The sequence below is a fragment of the Lissotriton vulgaris genome, chromosome 7 (assembly GCF_964263255.1).
Source record: "Lissotriton vulgaris chromosome 7, aLisVul1.2, whole genome shotgun sequence".
Lineage (NCBI taxonomy): Eukaryota > Metazoa > Chordata > Amphibia > Caudata > Salamandridae > Lissotriton > Lissotriton vulgaris.
In genome coordinates, this window is record NC_141695.1 from 298,406,083 (window position 1) to 298,427,196 (window position 21,114).

Genomic DNA, 21,114 nt, shown 5'->3' on the forward strand with positions numbered 1-21,114 from the left:
GTGCACTGACTGCTTAGCACTTCCCCATAACTGTAGATAATTTCTACTGACCTTTTAGCTGTGAAAATAAAATGTTAATTGCAAATAGCGCAGATGGCAACTGCATTTCATTTGTTTTTGTACCATCATAACACGTTCCCCAGACTCATGAAGTACTGGCCAGCCTAGGCAGACATACTTGTCTGGGAAGATTTCAGACCAGATCTATTGACGTGATTGATGTCTAGGTAGGGAAGGGTAGTACCATGCACCCCATCTAACTGCTGTCTACACTTGTGGACTGTGCAGCCAGCGCATGTGTTTAACCAACCAAAATGACGTCCTTATAACACAAGAATGTCTGTCATTTTTGCTTGTTTTAGCAGCTAGATATCAGCGTCTGGTATCAATCACTACACGTTTGCTAGTGGAAGTAAACGAGGTATGTTTGTGAATGCTGGAAAGGGTCGAAAAATCCTGCAAATGTAAGACATGGAAGTAGGTTTCTGATTTTCTATCATGACTTTGTGAACAGGCTCATAGTGTTTATACATGTCACCCCCTTTGGTTGTTCCGCTCGCACGCTATGCGCGCTCGCCGTGGTACAGTTAGACGAGTGTTTAACGCCCCACCTCTTTCAAATGTTGCCAGCCGCCCCTGTAAGAAGCCTCAATAAATTGATGGAAATCCTATCTGTTGGGCCACAGGAAGAAGGAGAACAGCTGGTGTGTTCAGTGTTAGCAAACCCACTGTTCTTTGACCATAAGTCACACGCAGTCAAAATGAAATATCCCCTGCTTAAAGATTCCAAAATGGTAATCAGAATAAAGATGAAACTACCATAAAGCCGAATAAGGCACCATATCGTATAAATGGACCGCGTCTGCATCGAATGCCAGAGAAAAAGGTTAGTCAAAGAAAGGTTTTATTATAAACCGACACGTGTGCATGTCCACAAAGTCGCACTAGGGTAGTGTGCACCAAATACACATATTCACTTGGTTAGAATACATCATCCCACGAGGGATGCCAACGAAAGTCAGCATGAAAGGTATGTCACATGAGATACCGCTAATGGTCACTGGTAAACAGAGAATCTTCTATTGCGGTACGGTGCATGCATACAGCCAGAGCCTGAGATCAAGGGGCGAAATTGCCCCTGAGACATGTATTATCAATCTCATAATAAGAAGGGAGCAGGTGCAAAAAGTTAGGTGACCGGGACATGAGTTAGTAAGGCGTGAGTGCCCAGGAGATAAGTATTGTCCCTCACATGTATAACAAGGAAAGGCCATGTATGGTAAGTAGGGTGGCCAGGGAAGCGAACACATGCGCGATTATTCAGCATTGTGTTATTGCCCCCAGTCTGTTCATTATGATCCACGCAGGCACAACCGCGTCTAAAAACAGAGTGTGTGTGCTATACATAGATACATAATTATGCTGACAAACAGAGCACAAGTAACATGCATATCCAATACATATCATTGGGTCAAAGAACGGTTAAGTGCAACAACTGTAGTGGCACAGTCTATCACCCACACGGTCATCAAAGGGGTGCTGCCGTAATGCACACAAGATCATTATTGTGACATAGTCCATTAGTGTGGCTGCAAGTAGTGGTTAGTGTTGGAGTTCACAGCATATACACCCCGCTGCAAAAGAGAAGAGGCAGGAATCAGTGCAACACTTATTTATAGGTGACATCGAGGCAAACCGCATGGCCATATTGTTCAGAGTATCTAATCCCCCCAAAAAATTGCATATCTGAATCACAGTTAAGACCATGTTCTACTGTGTGTAAGCGCATAATCCAAATGGCTTCTGTCCTTCTTAAATGTAATTCCCTGTTACCACCCCGCGGACTGGGGTCTATGCATTCAATGCCAAAAAAATTGAATTCTTTGCGCAGCCTTGTGCACTACACAATGCTGCATGTGTAGCTACAGGATACCTCACATCTTGTTGGTGTAGTGCCCTCACATGTTCTCCAATTCTCTCTTTTAGTAGCCTAATGGTGCTACCCACATATTCTTTACCACATTTGCACTCGATAACGTAGATCAAAAATCTGGTCGTACGATTAATATTTGATTTTATCTCATAGGTTTTGTTGTTACAACCATTAAAGGTTCTCACTTTATGTTTGGCCCACCTACAGACACCACATAATCCACATTTGTGGAAACCAATGGTGTGGGCTGTAAGCCACGTCTGTGTTATGCCAGATCTGGGAACTGTGGGGTTTAGTCTGATAAGTAGTGTCCTACCACGTCTAAAAGAAATCTGTGGATGATTAGTAATGCAACCGGCCAAGGAACTGTCTGCCAGAAGTATGCCCCAGTATTTGTTCAGACTTTTGCGTAAGGTGTGGCTGAGGACATTAAAGTCTGTTATCATACGAACCATTTGATCGCTGGTAGTGGATTTCTTCTTGTTCTGTAGGGTGTCTTCCCTTCTCACATAAGAGATTCTGTTCTCTGCTCTTTTGAGATGGGCTGCTAAATAACCCCTCCTTTGGAATCTTGTTTTCATGTCTTTGACGCATTCCTGAAATTCAGTATTTTCACAGTAGTTTCCTGGAATATAGCAGGTTTATCCTCTAAATTTAAGAATGAAGACTGATACGCTATATAAGGAAATGCCAAATTTTCTATGTACAGGAAACATGGGAAGTTGGGAACAGTTCCTTTTATCTAAAGAGTTATAAGACCTACTTCTTCCCAGCCCTCAAGGCACCATCAGAGAGAGCTAGGGGAGGGTTGGTCACATTTGTTGATTTCTGATTACAGGGCAGATGGACTAACTTGGACTCGGATTCAGATATTGTGCAGGGGCTTAGGTTTTACAACAGAGGACACAAGTTAATTCTTATAAATGTTTATAATGCAATGCCATCGGGGCAGGGCACTGTAAGCTTGCAAGAGCTAGACAGCAGGCTCACTCAAACACAAGAGTGAGGGGGGATGGCTCCCCATCTGGTCTTAGCTGGCAACTTCAATTGCCACATATGCCCTAATCTGAGAGCTAAGTGTGGGGACTGGTCCACATGCACAATGGAAGAGGCCCCGCACATGGAACATACCAAGGAGGGAAGGGCGCTTAGTAAATTATTAAATGTGCACACCCTCACACACACTATGGATCTGGTTGATGTTGGCAAGGATCAAACGAGCCACCACACATCTAAAGGCAGAGGATGTGCTTCATTCATTGATTTCATTTGATTGGTCTCTGAAAACATCCGATACCGAGTAGATAGGGGGAAACCGTGGCACTCATTCTGCTTGATTTTAAGTGCCGCATTTGATACGGTTTCCCACCCCATTCTTATCAATGCCCTTAAATCATCTGGCATCTCCGGCACAGCTCTTAACTGGTTTGTTAGCTTTCTCTCAGATCGCACCTTCCAAGTTTTCTCTTCCTCATTCCCTTCTCAAACCTTTACATCGGCGTACGGTGTTCCGCAGGGTTCCATCTTGAGCCACTTGCTCTTCAATTTGTATGTCAGACCTTTGGCTACTATTGCGGAGCAAGCTGGGCTCACTATTTACTCGTACGCCGATGATACCCAGGTCATCTACTCTCTTTCCTCTGATTCTCACTCCCCTTCCTCTTCCCTCTGTACAGGACTGAGCAACATCGAAGCCTGGATGTTGGACAACAAACTGCAACTGAACGGGGGAAAACAGAACTTCTTCTGTTTGGCCATAACACCACCCTATGGGGACCCTAACACTAGCCCTCTCAAATGGGCACATTACCCACCTCATCTAAAACAGCACGCAACCTCTCCGTCATTTTTGACGACCAGTTCTCCATGAAGAACCACGTGGTTAAGACTTCCTCTACCTGCATCACTATCATTAAGTGGTTGCGTAAGATCATATGGATGCTTCCCCTGGACACTCAGAAAACCGTGGTCCAGGCCTTAATCACCTCTAGACTGGACTACGGGAACATCCTTCTCCTGGGAGACTGTAAAGAGGTGATTCGTAAATTGCAGACAGTCCAGAACATGGCAGCACGACTGCTCTGCAAATTACCCAACACATCCCCCACTTCCAACTCCCTACGCACTCTGCATTGGCTTCGCATTGAAAACTGGACTACATTCAAGGCCCTCTGCATCATGCACAGAATAAATACTGGCCTAGCCCCACCTTACCTTAATTCCTTGGTACAACACTACTGTCCCCCTCGCACTCTGCGATCATCTAACCAATACTTATTTTCAGTTCCCAGAATTAAAAAAGCCAGAATGGGTGGCCGCTCATTCGCCTGGCTCGCCCCCTCACTCTGGAATTCTCTTCCCCTCCAGTTACGAACTGAACCCTGCTATCTTAGGTTTCGCAGACAGGTAAAAACTTGGTTATTCAACATCTAACAGCCTTTCTTCAGACTCTCCCCTCTCATTTTTGGTTTTAGCGCCGGGAAACCTACGGGTAGCTGAGCGCTTTACAAACTTAACTATAATAATAATATAATAATTTCATCTTTGTCTCCAAGGCACTAAAAAAATGGGTGTTAGGTTTTAGAATTTGCTTGAGTATTTTTAGCAACCATAACCCTCTTGTCCTGTCTCTCGTGGAGTTAAATCTCTGTAAGAAGAGACCTGTTGGGGGTGGAAGTTAAGTGCCATACATCAAGACAGGAGATTGAGATGGTCTCAGGCTAACGGGGAAGTCTTCCATAGAGCACTGATGGGATTGACTTAGTTAGGGTCTTTGAGGGTGTCACCCAATTAATAGATTGCCTGCTCAGATCAATATCAAACAGAATTAAATCGGAAGATCCTAGGTGGTTTGACCAACAATGCTCCCGTGCCTAAAGAGAGCTGAATTCTGCTCTAAAATCTATCCCAAGAGATAAGGGCAGGGTGATCCTCTGCAGGGCAAACTACAAGTTAGCCATTAAAGGCCGTAAAACAAAATTACAACACCAAGCCTGGGTGGATCTGAGGGAGGCGATAGAGTTAGAAGATTCAACTGCCTTCTGGAAAGTCATAAATTACTGTATGTCAAAAGAAAGTTCTCTTTGGGCACCTTAATTTAAAGACACCAATTCTTACAGACAACTGAACAAATATCTTTCAGACATAGAGACCTGTCACTTGGAGCAATGCACTAAATAACAAAAAAATTCTATAAAAACAAATAAATTCAGTTTGCACAGTTTATTCATGTAATTAAAAACAGTTAAAAAAGACATATATTAAAATAAAGTTTAAATTAAAATTGGGAACACAGACAATATAAAGAAGGAACAACTCATATACGGTAAATCAACCTAAACAGTTCCTAAGACTAAAAAGGGAGGTACACAAAAAGGATTAATATTCCGCAACAGTCAGAATAGTCCTTGCTCAAAGTATATTGCACTTCTCCCTTTGTTACAACGCGTTTCAACGGACAGTTAAAATATAGCCGCCTTCCTCAGGAATATATTAGCTGTCTTCCCAAAAGACTTTTTTAGAGAAAAACTGCCTTAAGGTAGGGGATTGGAGCCTCCTTTCTTGTTCTAACAGACTGCTTCCGGGTTGACCTCACAATGGTATCTTATTCAAGTAGCCGTCTTCTGTTCATGCATGATCAGCCAGAAATTAATTGGTTAAAAAAGTATCTTTGTATATCTTGCCATTCAGCAATTTGGACTCAGCAAAAAAAAAAATTGTTGTGTATGTGATGATTATAATCAAACTTCAAAGGACATTAAGATGTAATCGATTTGCATGTAGTAATGTGGCCATCGATTTTTATTTCTTGGCGCAATTTATTATTTTGACTGATGGACTCTAGATTTGAGAGCTATATCCAGTCTCCCAAAGGTATGTCTGTTCGCAGATACAGCCTCTTCAATAACGTAGCAATAAACGTCCCGCGTGCAGTTCCCGTCGTCTTTCAAAAAAAGGTAGCCTTCTTCCGGGTATCCCTTCCGAGGGAAACTCGGAAGAAGGCTACCTTTTCCGACGCCAATACACGCGAATGGCGATGGAACTTATCAAGGCTCCAAGTAGCGCGTCTAAACTCTGAAATACAATACGTGGATGGATCCTAGAATAAGGAACTACGCTGACAGCATTTTGACGTGTGAAAGTGAAAGGCTTGGAGGAACAATGCCCAAAGGTTTTTACTAATTGTCGATTCTTAGAACACATGGTGCTCACCTAATAAGTGCTTGCCTTGAAAAAGCACGCAGAGGGCGAAACCCGCGTCGGCTGTGACAAGAAAAGAATTAATAAAAGAACACTGAATTTTAATGAACATTGTGCATTTTCCATTGTGGATCAAAAGAACACTTGAGATATTGGATTGACGTGGCCGGATGCCCATTGGATAATAGTGACTAAAAAGGATGTGCACTGGTGGTTGCTTGTAAACCTAAGTTAGCTAACAACATTCTGCCAGGGCAATGGCAAGAGCACTTTTTTGGGCTCTACAACCATTGCATAGAGAGGACCCAGGCATGGGGTGACAGGGGGGGAATGGAACATCACCGAGATAAGATTTTCATTGGATGAGATCAAGGCAGGGATTGAAGGTTTCACCCGAAACAAGGCCCCAGGTCCCGATGGGATTTCACCGGATCTTTTTCTGAGCAAAGTTGGTCTATGGGCGCCCATCCTGACAAGAGTCATTAACACAGCAGTTGGCACTAAAATGCCATCATCCTGGTCAACAGCCACAATAGTCCGCATTTCTAAAAAAGGAAATAAATCCCTAATAGATGTGTCAGCAAAGGTCTTAGGGAGGGCTATCCTCAGCTGATTAATGGATTGGTCTGAGGACCAGCACATTATAACTGACACCCAATTTGGTTTCAGGCCTAGGAAGTCAACAACCGATCAATGTCTTAATTTATATCTGCTTTCAGCCAAGTACACTATTGTCAGCAAAGGTACTGTGTACCTGGCATTTATGGACTTGATGGCAGCCTTTGACCGTGTCAACCAAGGGAAATTATGGGCAATCATGGGTGACCTTGGTGTCGACCCAGGACTTATTAATATTCTAAAAACCTTGCACTGGAACACCACCGCCACGGTCAGATATAACCATGAGGGATACCACAGAACCCTTTGTATGTTCTAGTGGGGTCAGACAAGGTTGTATTCTGCCCCCTTTTTGTTTACATTGTACAAAAACAGACTTGATCAGACACTTAGCACTTTCAAGGTTGATACACCCAGGATTGGCTCACGAGGGATTCTCGTCCTGCTTTATGCGGACGATGCGGTCCTCTTGGCTCGCACACCCAAAGAGCTCCAGACTCTGATTGATGGCTTTGTTCTATTTATGGAGAATTTAGATCTGTCTCCTTACCTGTCAAAATTATATGTCATGGAAGTGGGAAAATAACCATGTAAACGTACAACTATACTATTGGTGAACATCGATTGGGCAAAGTACATACTTTCTCGTATCTGGGGATTTTATTTGACAGCCGTTTAAACTTTAAATATTTACTTGAGGAGAAATGTCACATTTTAACCAGTTGCTATGGGTCAATCATGAACTTTGCACAAAGGTTAGGTCGTTGGTCACCTGAGCAAATTTTGAGGCTATATACCTCGATGTACTGAGCCAAAGTCATTTTTTTAATTTAATTAAAACATTTATTCTATTAAATTGCATTATTTATATTTTTCATTTATTATTTTATTTTATTACCCTTTACACCCTAAAAACTAATCCCACCCTGCTCCCTTTAAATACCCCTGCACCCCATAATCATAACCCACCCTTACTCCTTAAAATATAACATCACCCGTTAAACACTAACCCATCTTAACCCTATAAATATACCCTGTACCCCAAATCCCAAACCTATCCCTAAACCCTAAAATTACCCCTGTACCCCAAAACCCAAATCTAGCCCTGAACCCTATAAATACCCCTGTACCTCAAAACCCAAACCTACCCTTGAACCCTATAAATATACCCTGTACCCCAAATCCCAAACCTATCCCTAAACCCTAAAATTACCCCTGTACCCCAAAACCCAAATCTAGCCCTGAACCCTATAAATACCCCTGTACCTCAAAACCCAAACCTACCCTTGAACCCTATAAATACCCCTGTACCTCAAAACCCAAACCTACCCTTGAACCCTAAAAATACCCCTGTACCCCAAAACCCAAACCTACCCCATAACCCTAAAATACCCCTGTACCCCAAAACCCAAACCTAGCCCTGAACCCTTAAAATACCCCTGTACCCCAAAACCCAAACCTACCCCTGAACCCTAAAAAATACCCCTGTACCCCAAAACCCAAACCTAGCTCTGAACCCTAAAAATAACCCTGTACCCCAAAACCCAAGCCTACCCCTGAGCCCTAAAATACCCCGTACCACAAAACCCAAACCTAGCCCTGAACCCTAAAAATACCCCTGTACCCCAAAACCCAAACCTAGCCCTGAACCCTTAAAATACCCCTGTACCCCAAAACCCAAAGCTACCCCATAACCCTAAAAATACCCCTATACCCCAAAACCCAAACTTAGCCCTGAACCCTAAAAATACCCCTGTACCCCAAAATCCATACCTACCCTTAAACCCTAAAACTACCCCTGTACCCCATTACCCAAAACTATATCTGAACCCTTCAAATACCCAAACACCCCAAAACATATACCTCAGTACCCCAAATCATATACCCCTATACCCATACTTACCTTATCCAAACATTAAAAAAAAGACATGCTTTTACCATTCATGCATTTACAACAAATTTCGTTGTAAATATATGCGTGGTAAAAGCATATAAAATGTAATGCCACGCGTTATAATGGCATTTTGGAGTCATGGTACTTTCGTAATGAAAGTATACGGAGTGATGGTATGCGGAAAGAAAGTTGCGGGATAATGGGTGTTTACCCTCCCCCGGTAAGTACATTGGTGGCACGTCGGCCCACATCTCCAGCAACATACTCATATTTTTTCACCACCCATTTGAAAAATGCACAGGTCTCTCTTATTGATGGCCAGCACCGACATACACTTTTAGACACACCTCCGGCCACAAGTTCTAGAATTGCGAACTTTAGAGCTGGAGAACTACGTTCGAATCTCGGCATCAGCTCAACATTCTGTGATTCCAGGCAAATCTCTTTGTCTCCCCGTGCCTACCACAAATGAATGTGTTCTTCTGTAATATAAATTGTGCTCATGCCATGTTGTCGAGTTCGCACTATATAATATTGCAAGGAAAAATAAAGTAGGGAAACTCGAGTTCACACACTACTGGACGCGCACTCTTAAGTGCATCAGCAGTGCACTGTGAATCGGAGCGTTTCACAGGCCTGTCACAGATAAGAAATGCTATCAAAACGAAATCCTACAAAACAATATACTACTGGCCGGCAGCAATTCATACCCGGACAACGTCGGGACGGGCTGCTAGTACCAAATAAAGTTATGTGATTGATTGATTGATTGATTGAATGTGGGCACTGAGATGCTTATCAACAGAGTAGCATGCCACAGGTGCGTGGTTGAAAGTGTATTGTCTTTGCTATGAGCTTATGTGGGAAGTCTTTACATTTGTGTGTGATGGCCCCTGATGCGTGTTTATCCTATTATGGGACATGATACCTGGTGGTATGATGGATAAGGAAGTGGTGAGAGATAGACATACATTTCTAAGTATTGTGGTATGCCGGCAAAACTGATTAACTCTGCTGGTCCCTAAGTTGTTCTGGTTATTTTTCTTCATGTTATCAATCACATTTCTTATGCTGCTTGTGGCACTCTGCCTATGCCCATTGTCTTCTCTGATCTTATGGATCTGGGGGCAGTACCATTTGTGGAAAATGAGTGAGGTGGTCAGAGATCTCCCAGATAGCCTGCATTGCAATAACCTTTATATGATTGCCATTAGAAGACAGTAGCTGAGGAAAGATACCATGATTCCTTGTTTTAGACATACGTTTGTCTTATTAGGATGTAGGTGTTTAGTGTATGTGACGATTTGGGACCTCTCAGGGTCTGTGTTATAGCCGTCTGGTGACAAGCAATTTGTGGCAGATCTTTACAGTCTCCAAAGACATGTCTGTTCTGTTTAATACTGAGTGGTTAGTTATGTGGGCTGGTATAGCTCCCAATTACCATCAACACTACATAGAAAATGTCATTCAATATATATGCTTCTCACATTTAGATAAGGGATTAGGACCATCATGAATTTTAGTTAATCTTCTCCATCTTGTAGTTAGACGTAGAGTGGCTTGATCCTGGGGCTGGTGCTTAGGTTGGACGTTGATGTCCCAGGGTCGAGTGTCTTCTCCCCGTAGAACTCGAGGTGAGTTGTACCTGGGGCAGCTTTCTGCCCAGTTGATCTTTTGGTGAGCTGTGCACAGGGTGATATGCTGCTAGTGCCCAGTAGGTTGACTGTAGCCAGGTGTGATCATCACTTGCAGATCAGTAGGTGGGCTGTACCCAGGAGTAATAATCACTTGGAGCCCAGTAGGTGTACTGTACCCACGACTGAGAGTCCCCTAAAAACCAGCCCCAGGAATGCTCACTCTTTGGTTTTATACAAGGGTGTGTATTCCGGTGTGCTAATCTCCTACACCTCAATAGCAGTTATCTCCTGTAGTGGTGAGTAGCTGTCTGCCTGGTGGTCTAAAGAGGGACAGGCGGAGAGACTGGTCCTGGACCCTTTCCAGTCCCTAAAAGCCCCAAATTGGCAGTCCCCTTAAACTGTTGCCCTTTAAGGGATGCCCAGGCTAGATGCCCTAAAGGAAGTAGGAGGGAAATCACAAGTTGTCGGGTGTCCTGTCTCCAATGGCAGCCATAGGAGTTGCAGACTGGGCATCTTGAAACTAGGCTCAATTTTAACCCAAAGCACGTTTACCAAGAGGAACCCTCCTGCTATGAGACACTACTTGGCTTAGAAGGGCGAAGGATAAAAAGGAGTTAGGTTTATCCAATTATGCACAAAATGCTCATAAACTAATTTTAAAATAAATGCCATCAAATATAAACCTCTATTTGGTTGAAGTAAATTCCAAACTGTTTAACACAGAAGCCCTGGGGCAGCACTATAAAACAAAGCTTGTTTCTGATGTACTTGCTTTCTCAGGATTGGGAAGATAAAATATGTAGATTAGTCCTCCGCAGTAGGACACCACTATAAACAGGACCCCTAGGGATTACAAATTCAAGCTGCTGTTGCTGTGGGAGGATGGGATGGTTGCTGTTGATTAGGTGGCCTTGCTTCAATGGCAGTCTAGGAGTTACAGAATGTGTGGCTTAAAACTCAGCTCAATATGAATCAAATGCACATGTTTACTAAGTGGAACCCTGATGCTAGGCAAACTACTTGCCTTGGAAAGGAGGGAAGTTCATTCAAATCTGTATCAAATGCTTAGAAATGTATTTTAAATGGAATGTCATTAAGTATAAATATAAATTATTTTGATCAAAATAAACTTCAAATTGTGTAACACAGAAGTCCGAGATGGCGCAATAACAGAAACCTTGTTACTGGTATAGCTGCATTCTCAGGATCTGGAGTGGGATATGCAATCAAATTATGGCAGATGTTCCATCTACCATATTACAAATGGTATAAGCTATAATGCACTCGTAATATAGGGGACCGGATATTGGCTGTGTTTGTGGCACAGTAAGTTCTCTGAAAAACTCTGAATCAGGTCCTTATTAATAAATATTGAACTTCTCATCTGCCATAGTGACTGTGCCTGTTTGTAGTCCAACTACGCACAACCTGTTTCAGAAGAAGTATTCTTGTGCACAAATATATGACATTATATTAAGCATTTCTCATTTTCAGTTATATGAATTGAAGAGTGATCCTAATTAATGCTTACGAGGCATAACAAATATGGCACACTGTCAATATCAAGGGGTTTCTCAGGATCGGGAAAGCAAAATTAGTAGATCAGTCTCTTGCAGCACAACACTTCGATAAGCTTTTTTTTCCTACCCAGCTGAATTCAGTCCCTTTTCTTGCCTGACAATTGGTTGTAGCCACATAATTCATTCTGCCTTTGTTAGACCTTGCATCCTTGGTGTGGTTTTCCACTAGCTTTTTCCTTTAATCCCCCTGTTTTGCTGACTTAATTGTTGTTGGGTTCATGACTCTGCACACTTTACCACTGCTATCCAGTGCTAATGTACTTGAGCAATCACCTTAAAACATGGTGGTATTAGTTTTCACCCAATTAGCATATTTAATTTACTTTCCTAGTAAAGTGGTACTACATGTGCTTAGGGCCTGTAAATTAAATACTACTTGTGGCTCTGCAGCACTGATTGTGCCACCCCCTTAAGTAACCCCTTAAACATGTCTCAGGCGAGGGGCGTGCCTTGGCGCCCGGCGGTGATGGCGGCGCCGACGTGAGGCTCTGCTAGGACACCGGGAGACTCATTGCCTGCTGCCTGCCATTTCCTGCTTGGAGGACATGGTTTAGCGTCGGAACACCCCTGGACCCTGTTGCGACGCCTGAAGTGCCGCTACCCAGCTTTGGGACGGAGCGCTTCTTAATAGTAAGTCGCTCGGCCCCGGCCGCGGTCGCGGCCGCCATTTTATGATGCAGCACGGACCCGAATCTCCTTACAGGCACACGGAGCTCTCCCTGCTGTGACCTCCGCTTTCTGGCTACATATTTTTTCCCTGCCATCTCAAGACTTTACCTGGACCCTCTCTGCACCTTAGAGTTCTGCTCTTCACCTCTAAGTGGGTGCGCTTTGTTACTGTGTCATAGCTCTTTCGCCCGCCATTTTGAGTGTTTTCAGGCGCTTCCTCACACAGATGCATATTATGACGTAGAACCGCTTTTAAGCCCAAGAAGATGTTTTTTCTTTCCTAATACTTCTCAATAGCGCTGGGCACTTTAAGTTATGATGCAGGGGCGTTTTTAAGCCCAAGATAATTGTTTTTTTATCTTGTTTTTTGTTCCCAACACTTCTCAATGGCAAAGGGCACTTAATGCTATGATGCAGGAGCGTTTCTAAGTCCAAGGAGTCTGTATTTTTTTTCTCCTTTTCCCAATACTTCTTAATAGCACTGAGCATAATTACACTGATGGCTTAGTGATTGAATACTTTGTCCTTCGGTAATCCAAGCGCTTCTCTTTCTTGCTCCATATGTGCTATTTTTCTAACATGCAGAACCCTAGATTGTCGCACCTCTTCTACTTTTGCCACAATTTGCTGCATATTTGACTGTGCTCTCACATGGCTCACTTATTACAGTTATGTGCTATGTTTTTCATCTTTGGAACACGTATGGCTCCTGCTTAGCATTTGTACTGGTGCTTCACCTTCCAAGTACTTAATAGCCGGCTCCTTTTCAAGTTGTTTGGAGCTTTCCTCTCTACGCCACCTTTGTCTGGGACTTTGCTGTGACCATCTTCTGGATACCTGCTCTTCATTTTTTGCATACAGTGCTCCCTACGTGGTGTTGTTTTTCTGCCTCGCTGTATGCGCCTACTCAAGACGATGACGCATCCGCCTAATACTACTAAAAAGTCTGCCTTTCTGAAAAACTCTAAAGTTTTCTCTGCCTTATCCAAACTTGATGATCCTCTCGCCTCCCCTGGTTCAGATACAACCATGGAGTCCTCTCAACCGCCACCAGGAACAACTACCACCAAGCGACACAGGAAAGATCCTCCCTCACCTCCTAGTCAGCACACGCCTGTTTCAATGGAGCTCTTGTTAGAGGAAATAAGGTCTTTTCGCCCATTCCTGGAGGAAATCAGAGCTTTGAGCCCTTTCATGGAGGAAACCAATGTCAAGCTCCAAACTCTTACTGACAATTGGTCAAACATTGATACGAGAGTTTCTTCTGTCGAACTTGCAGTCTCATCCATTCAGGAAACGTGCTCTAAAGTTCCAAATCTGGCTTCGCAAGTAACCACTCTCCAGAGACAAGTGGAGTTGGAGAACAGAAATAGGCGGAACAATCTCCGTATTTACGGCCTGGTGGAGGGTCTTGAGAGCTCGGATCAGCTTGCCTTTTTTAGATCTTTTCTTCCCAAGCTGCTCCGTCTGCCAGAGGGTACTACTCTCAACATCCAGCGTGCGCATTGCCTTGGTCGTCCTTCTACTTCTTCCTCGCCTTCTCAGAGGCCACAAGGTGTAATTCTCTATTTTCTGGAATATACTTATCTCCTTAAGGTTTTAACAGCTGCCAAATCCACTTCCAACTTGTCATGGTCTGACTCTTCATTATTTTTTGCCCAGGACTATGCAAAGGCAACAGCAAACTATCGGAAAGCCTTCCTGAACATGAGGGATGATCTTCACTCAATGGGTGCCAGATATGGTTTATTCTACCCTTGTTTATTCAAAGTCACCTCTAACAACAAAACTACTACCTACGAAGATCCGGTTCGACTGCAGAGCTTTATTAATGCACATAAGACTTCAGCTATGGACTCTTCGGGTCCTTCCTCCTCTGCTCCTGGTTGAGATGCTCTGGGTTGAACTGTGGTTTTTGTAGTCTTACAGTTCTGCTATGTATTGCTCCTTTCTCCTTTTTATGGAGTCTTCTAGTTCGTGTTGATGTTCTCTTTAAGTCGCATTCTTGTTTCCTGTTCTTATTGCTCTTGTTTCAACTTAGTTCCGTACTTTAATCATATGGTTTTTTTTTGTCCCCGTCCCCACAGGAACTTTATCTTGTCTGATGATGTCTCCTTGGTTCCCTGTTTGGCCGACCCTGGATGTGCCGATTCACCCATGTGGTTCCATCCTCCCCAGTCTCCTTCTCGTTTTCTTCTCGTGTAGGTATGTTTTTCCCTTGTCTTCTTCTTGTGTCCTTCTTTTTCGTTTGTATTTCTCTTTTACGGATTCATTCTTCTTGTTCGTGCATGGACAATGTTCTTTTACATTCAGGCTCTGATTACTTTCTTGCCTTCATTCTTTTTATTCTACTTCCTTCTATTCTTCTCTTCCACACTTTGTTCCTACTCTCTGCTGCTGTTTCGCACCTTGCTTTCCTTATTTTCTTATCCTGTATATTTCATTTTATTCCTTATAAGTGCTCTTCTCTTTGTTTTTCATTTTTAACTGTGGGATTTGTTTTCTATGTACTTTGTATATATTATGTTTATTCTGAAAATTTCTTCCTGTCTTTTCTCCACCTTTTCATGGGTTTTTCTTTTCCATCTAGATTCATTGTTTACCATGTTTTGATCTGTATAATATGTCTCTCAATTAAATTTCATGGAATGTTAAGGGTATCAATTCCCCAATCAAACATCAACGTATTTTATCCCACTTAGCCAAGTTAAACGTTGATGTAGCTTTTTTGCATGAAACCCACCTATCTGACACTGAATCTGAGAAACTCAAAAGGGGATGGGTGGGTGAGGTTTTCTATTTGCAAGGTGATGGGAAACGTAATGGTGTCGAGATTCTTTGTAGCAAATCACTTCCTCTCACGCTTATTTCTCAAGAATCGGATGTCAATGGTAGATGGACATTTGTCAAGTTGTCTCTTAGGGGTGTTCCAGTCTCTTTTCTTAATGTTTTTGCTCCAACAGGAGGCAAGTCTCTTTTTTGGGCTGAGTTTTCCCAGCATATCACACGTTTCATGGATGATAACTTCATCCTTGCTAGTGATTGCAATCACTGGTTAGAGGCGGCAGACCCGAGAGCAGAGGACGGCCCGGGACCAGGGTTCGATTCCCGGCGCGGCAGGTTTCTGGACCAGGGTCAGCGGACTCGATAATTCTCTCGCCTCGGTGCCCACTCTGATCAGCGATCACACTCGGCAACTCTGGGCATTAGCTTGCCTTATCTTCACTAACGGCCCCACCAGACCGCCGGGGATGCCTGGTATCCCCCTTGAGATACCCATTAAGGGACCATCTCTCAGGGAAGCCAGGAAGGGTTTCGCAGCGGTCGAAGCGCCTTGGGACCCTCCGGGTAAGTAGTGCGCTATATAAATGCCTATACATTTACATTACATTTACATTGATAGGCATTCTAATGCCCGTTATATCCCCAATAAATACCACAAACTCTTCACACATTTCCCAACATAAGCTTATTGATGCATGGCGTCATTGTAATCCGACGTTAGAGGAGTTCACTTTTTATTCTCCTTTACATCAATCTCAGTCACGCATCGATTATATTTTTGTCTCTTATCATATTGCCCAATCCCTACGTGCAGCTGAAATTGGTTCGATCTTACTTTCGGATCACGCTCCTGTTTTGATTAGCAAAGATGTACTCCCTAAATCTGTTGGCCCTAAGAGGTGGCGCTTTAAAAATAATCTCCTCTTAGACTCTAAGTTTACTACTTCCTTTTTGGCTTTCTCAGATGAATTTTTCAAATTTAATGATGACCCCACTCTCCCCGCTCATACTATTTGGGATGCATTTAAAGCTACAGCACGTGACTTCATTATCACTTTTGTGGCAAAGAAATGCAAAGCTGCCCGCCAATTCACCGGGACCCTCCTCAGGGACATCAAGAGACTGGAGCATGCCTATTTTACCTCGCATTCGCAGGACAACTTGACTGCTCTTGTGGCTGCTAAAGTGACGTTTAATAAAAAATCCACTGAAGACGCCTCTTTGTTTTTGTTAAAATCTAGCGCCAAATTTTATGGGGGGCGAAATAGAGCTGGGAACCTTCTTGCTAATTACCTAAAGGTTAAGCACAATAAGTTGAACATTGAGTCTATTTATGATGTCAATTCTGTTCTCCAATACAAAGATGCTGACATTCTCACTGAGTTCTCTGTTTCTACAAGACCCTGTACTCTTCCGAGACCTCACCTTCTCTCCACTCTCTTACACAATATTTCTCCACCATCCATAAACCTGACCACTTTCCCTTAGATTTGACTCACTTAGAATCCGATGTTTCTCAAGCGGAATTGCTAACTGCACTTAAACACCTCAAATTGAACAAGGCTCCTCGGCCTGATGGTTTCACGGTAGAATTCTACCTCCATTTCTCTAAATTACTCATTCCAAAACTTCACTCTCTTTTAGGCTCATTTTCTGAGCTTGGAACTTCCTCTGGGTCCTTCTCTGATGCCCACATTTGCTTGAAACCGAAAGAGGGTAAAGACGCCCAATACTGTAAGAATTACAGACCCATATCCCTGGTGAATATTGATTACAAGATTTTTGCCAAGTCTTTGGCTGGTCGACTTGATCATCTGCTTCCAGACCTTCTTGGGGAGGAACAGTCTGGTTTCGTTAAGGGTCGCTATATAACTGACAACACCAGACTCTTGTTTAATATCTTATCCAAGTCCTCCCGCCTTCAGCATCCTCTTGCAGCAATCGCTCTAGATGCCGAAAAGGCGTTCGATAGGGTTGAGTGGCCTTATCTTTTTCACACTTTAGAATGGTTTGGCTTTGGTGCAAAATTCATTTTCCTAGTTTCTCTCCTGTATTCCAACCCACGAGCGGCAGTCTGTGCCAATGGTCAGATTTCCTCCTTCTTTACTCTAGGCAGGGGTTGTTCGTCAGGGATGCGCCCTTTCTCCTTTTCTTTTTAATTTAGCGTTGGAACCCTTCTTATCTAAGCTCCGCCAGAATCCTGACATTCATGGATTCCAAACGACGACCTCTCATGTTAAACTTGCTGCATATGCAGATGATATTTTACTCTTTCTTTCTAATCTCACGGTTTCCATCCCAGCTTTTTTGGAGGAAGTGCAGAACTATTCTCTCATCTCTGGGTATAAACTTAACAATGATAAGTGCGAGATCCTTCCCCTCACAAAGTTCACTTTCAAACCGGACTTTAGTGTTTCCAATTTTGCCTGGAGGCCTTCGCACATTTCTAGGTTTGCATATCACACCTTCCATCCCTGATACTGTTGCGCTTTGCCTCAATAAATGTATTCAAAAAGTTTCCGACCTAGCAACCAGGTGGCATCCTCTATATCTATCTTGGTGGGGTCGCCTTGACACTATTAAAATTATGTTGTCCCCCGCAATCCTTTATACCATTTCTAACATTCCTGTGCCTATCCCCTCCAAATTCTTTAAGAAAATTAATACGGTCCTGTCCATCTTTTTGTGGAACAACAAGCGCCCTCGGATGTCCCTAGCTACACTAATTCGCCCTGCTTTGAAGGCGGAGTAAATTTTCCCGACTTCCCAGCTTATCAGAAGGCCTTTTTACTTCGCCAAGCCTCCTTTTGGTTAACGGATCCCGATTCTCTAACCGCCCGATTCATGAACCTAAATTGTGCTTGCAAGGGGCCGGATTCTGAGAATCCGGCCCTTTGCGAGAGCGATTTTTGCATTTGGGATTCAGCATCCCAAATGCAAAAATCGCTAATTGCGATGTCGCAAATGTGCGAGGAATTACATTTAAGGAATCTCTATTAGAGATTCCTTAAATGCATTTCAACATCCAATTTAAATTTGCGAATTCGCAATTTCTTGCCGCAATTTACCGTGAGGTCAGACCTCGCGGTAAAATGCGAAAACTCAGAAAAATGCATTTAAATGCATTTTTCTGAGTAGCATGTTACACACACACATGTCCTTTGGACATGTGTGTGTGCAACACCTGTGTGAAATTTCATTTGAGGGGTGCTACAGGGTGTCCTGTGGACACCCCTGGCACCCTTCAAATCGCAATCTTATTTGCGATTAGCTAATTGCTAATCGCAAATAGGGAATACTCCCCATTCATTCCTATGGGCCTTTTGGCCCATAGGAATGAATGGCGAGTTATTCCTTATTTGCGATTAGCAATTTGCTAATCGCAAATAAGGAATCAGTAGGAATCGCATTTTATTATGCGATTCCTACATGATTACCGTTTTGCGAGTCCTTAATAGCGAATCGCTATGATTCGCTATTAGGGGCTCGCAAAACGGCCCGTTGATGAATCAGGCTGCATGTCCCTTGTGGGCTAAGGTTGAGCGCCTTTTCTTGTCTCCTTTCTCTTTTGCTGAGTATCTTTCTTTCTCCCGTAAGCCCTCCTCGCTCTCCACTCCGGTTCACAAGTATACCATTACACTTCTTCTATCCTCCAAACCTTCTCCTCCCGTCACCATTGCTGATTTCCTCTCCTCTACCATCTGGCAAAACACTCATCTCTTGATCCGTCACAAACCTTTTTTTTTTTTGAAGTCCTGGAGGCATAAGGGGTTGGTTTGAATCTATAAACGGCGTGTAGCTGCAACAGCGACCGTGAGACACTGATGGTGAGTGCATGAGACGAAGGACTGTGGAACAATAGAAGACTGTTGGTCACAAGAGACTAAAGAAAATTCCCATCAGACCACCCATGTGGTGGAGTTCGCGTCATGTGGGAATCACTGAACTTCCCATCCCAAGTACGACCATATAGTGTCGAGGCGGGAAGGGCTGTCAAGACCATAGTCTTATTGTGACACTCTAACGTAATGTCAGTGAAAAATGTGCAGTGCTCAAAAGAATGTGAAATGATAAAATTGACTACCAAGACTCCAAAGAACATTGCAACAGAAGTCTAAGTATCAAAGGTTAAAAGCACGCCAAGTAGTGAGACTACTCAATGGCGCTGTGCAGTACGGTCAACATGTTTCAGCTTTCAGAGCAATGTGCCCAGCTTTCTTCAGGACCTTAAATAAAAATCAGCTACTGCAACAACATATGATGTGTATAAGTGAAGGTTGATAAACATGTACTGATACAAAGTTACATATATACCAGGTGCTTGTGTGCTTGAGTGTCCACTGGTGGAAAAAGTGTCTTCTTCCCAGCTTTGTGTGGGTGATGGCCTCACCTCACCCGGCAACCGCTCGGGAGTATGAGGCCCCGCTCTGTCCGTCGGTGCCCCTGCTTGAAATGCGAGCGGCTGTGGAGGCACCTCCACTTATACACATCATATGTTGTTGCAGTAGCTGATTTTTATTTATGTTTAAGCTGAAACATGTTGACCGTACTGCACAGCGCCATTGAGTAGTCTCACTACTTGGCGTGCTTTTAACCTTTGATACTTAGACTTCTGTTGCAATGTTCTTTGGAGTCTTGGTAGTCAATTTTATCATTTCACATTCTTTTGAGCACTGCACATTTTTCACTGACATTACGTTAGAGTGTCACAATAAGACTATGGTCTTGACAGCCCTTCCCGCCTCGACACCATATGGTCGTACTTGGGATGGGAAGTTCAGTGATTCCCACATGACGCAAACTCCACCACATGGGTGGTCTGATGGGAATTTTCTTTAGTCTCTTGTGACCAACAGTCTTCTATTGTTCCACAGTCCTTCGTCTCATGCACTCACCATCAGTGTCTCACGGTCGCTGTTGCAGCTACACGCCGTTTATAGACCTGGTCTGCTCTTCTGTGTGTTTTTTACCTTGCTTTAGGGGAGTGAGCAGAGAGGTCATTAAATATTCCCCCCGACCCTCCACACACCCGTTTGTTTTCTTAGTTGGTTTGAATCTCACAATTGTTCTCAGGTTCCACCTTTTTGCCATTCTCAACGCTTTCCTCCTCTTTCGATGTGCCTTCAACGTTTTTTACTAAGTATCTCTTACTTAAGGAAGCAGTGATGTCTACATATGTTCAGCTCATGCAGGTGCAGACACAGATACCTTCCTCCCTTCCCTCTCCCATTGCACAACTCCATTCACACCTTCGCACTAATCCCAGAGCCTCCTCTTTATACAAACACCTCCACACTCAAGAGTCTCTTCGGGCCAAGTCATAAGTAGAGTCGCAATGGGAGCATGATCTTGACACTTCATGGCCTATTTCCATTTGGGACAAGATATGTACTAAGATTCGTAAGTCGTCCCGAGCGGCGTCCCTTACACAGTCTTTAGTTTTTTATTTACAATCAACTACTCCTTACCCCATACACCCTTCATAAGAGGTTTCCTGCCACCCCAGATGTCTGCTGGTCTTGTTCCTCCTTGAATGCTACCCTTTTTCATATGCTGTTCCTTTGCAGGCCAGTACGTGATTTTTGGATACAGGTTTGGGCTCAAATTAATTTAATTTTCAGTACACACATCGTCTTCTCCCCTGTTCACATTTTCCTAGGGAGCCTTTCGTCCTGCTGGGACGATGTTGATCTTGATGTTCGCATTGTTGATTTATTGTTGGCTGTTGCATTCCAACAAATCACTCTAAACTGGAAGGCCTCCTCCAACATCTCATTTAAAGCATGGTGGTATAATGTT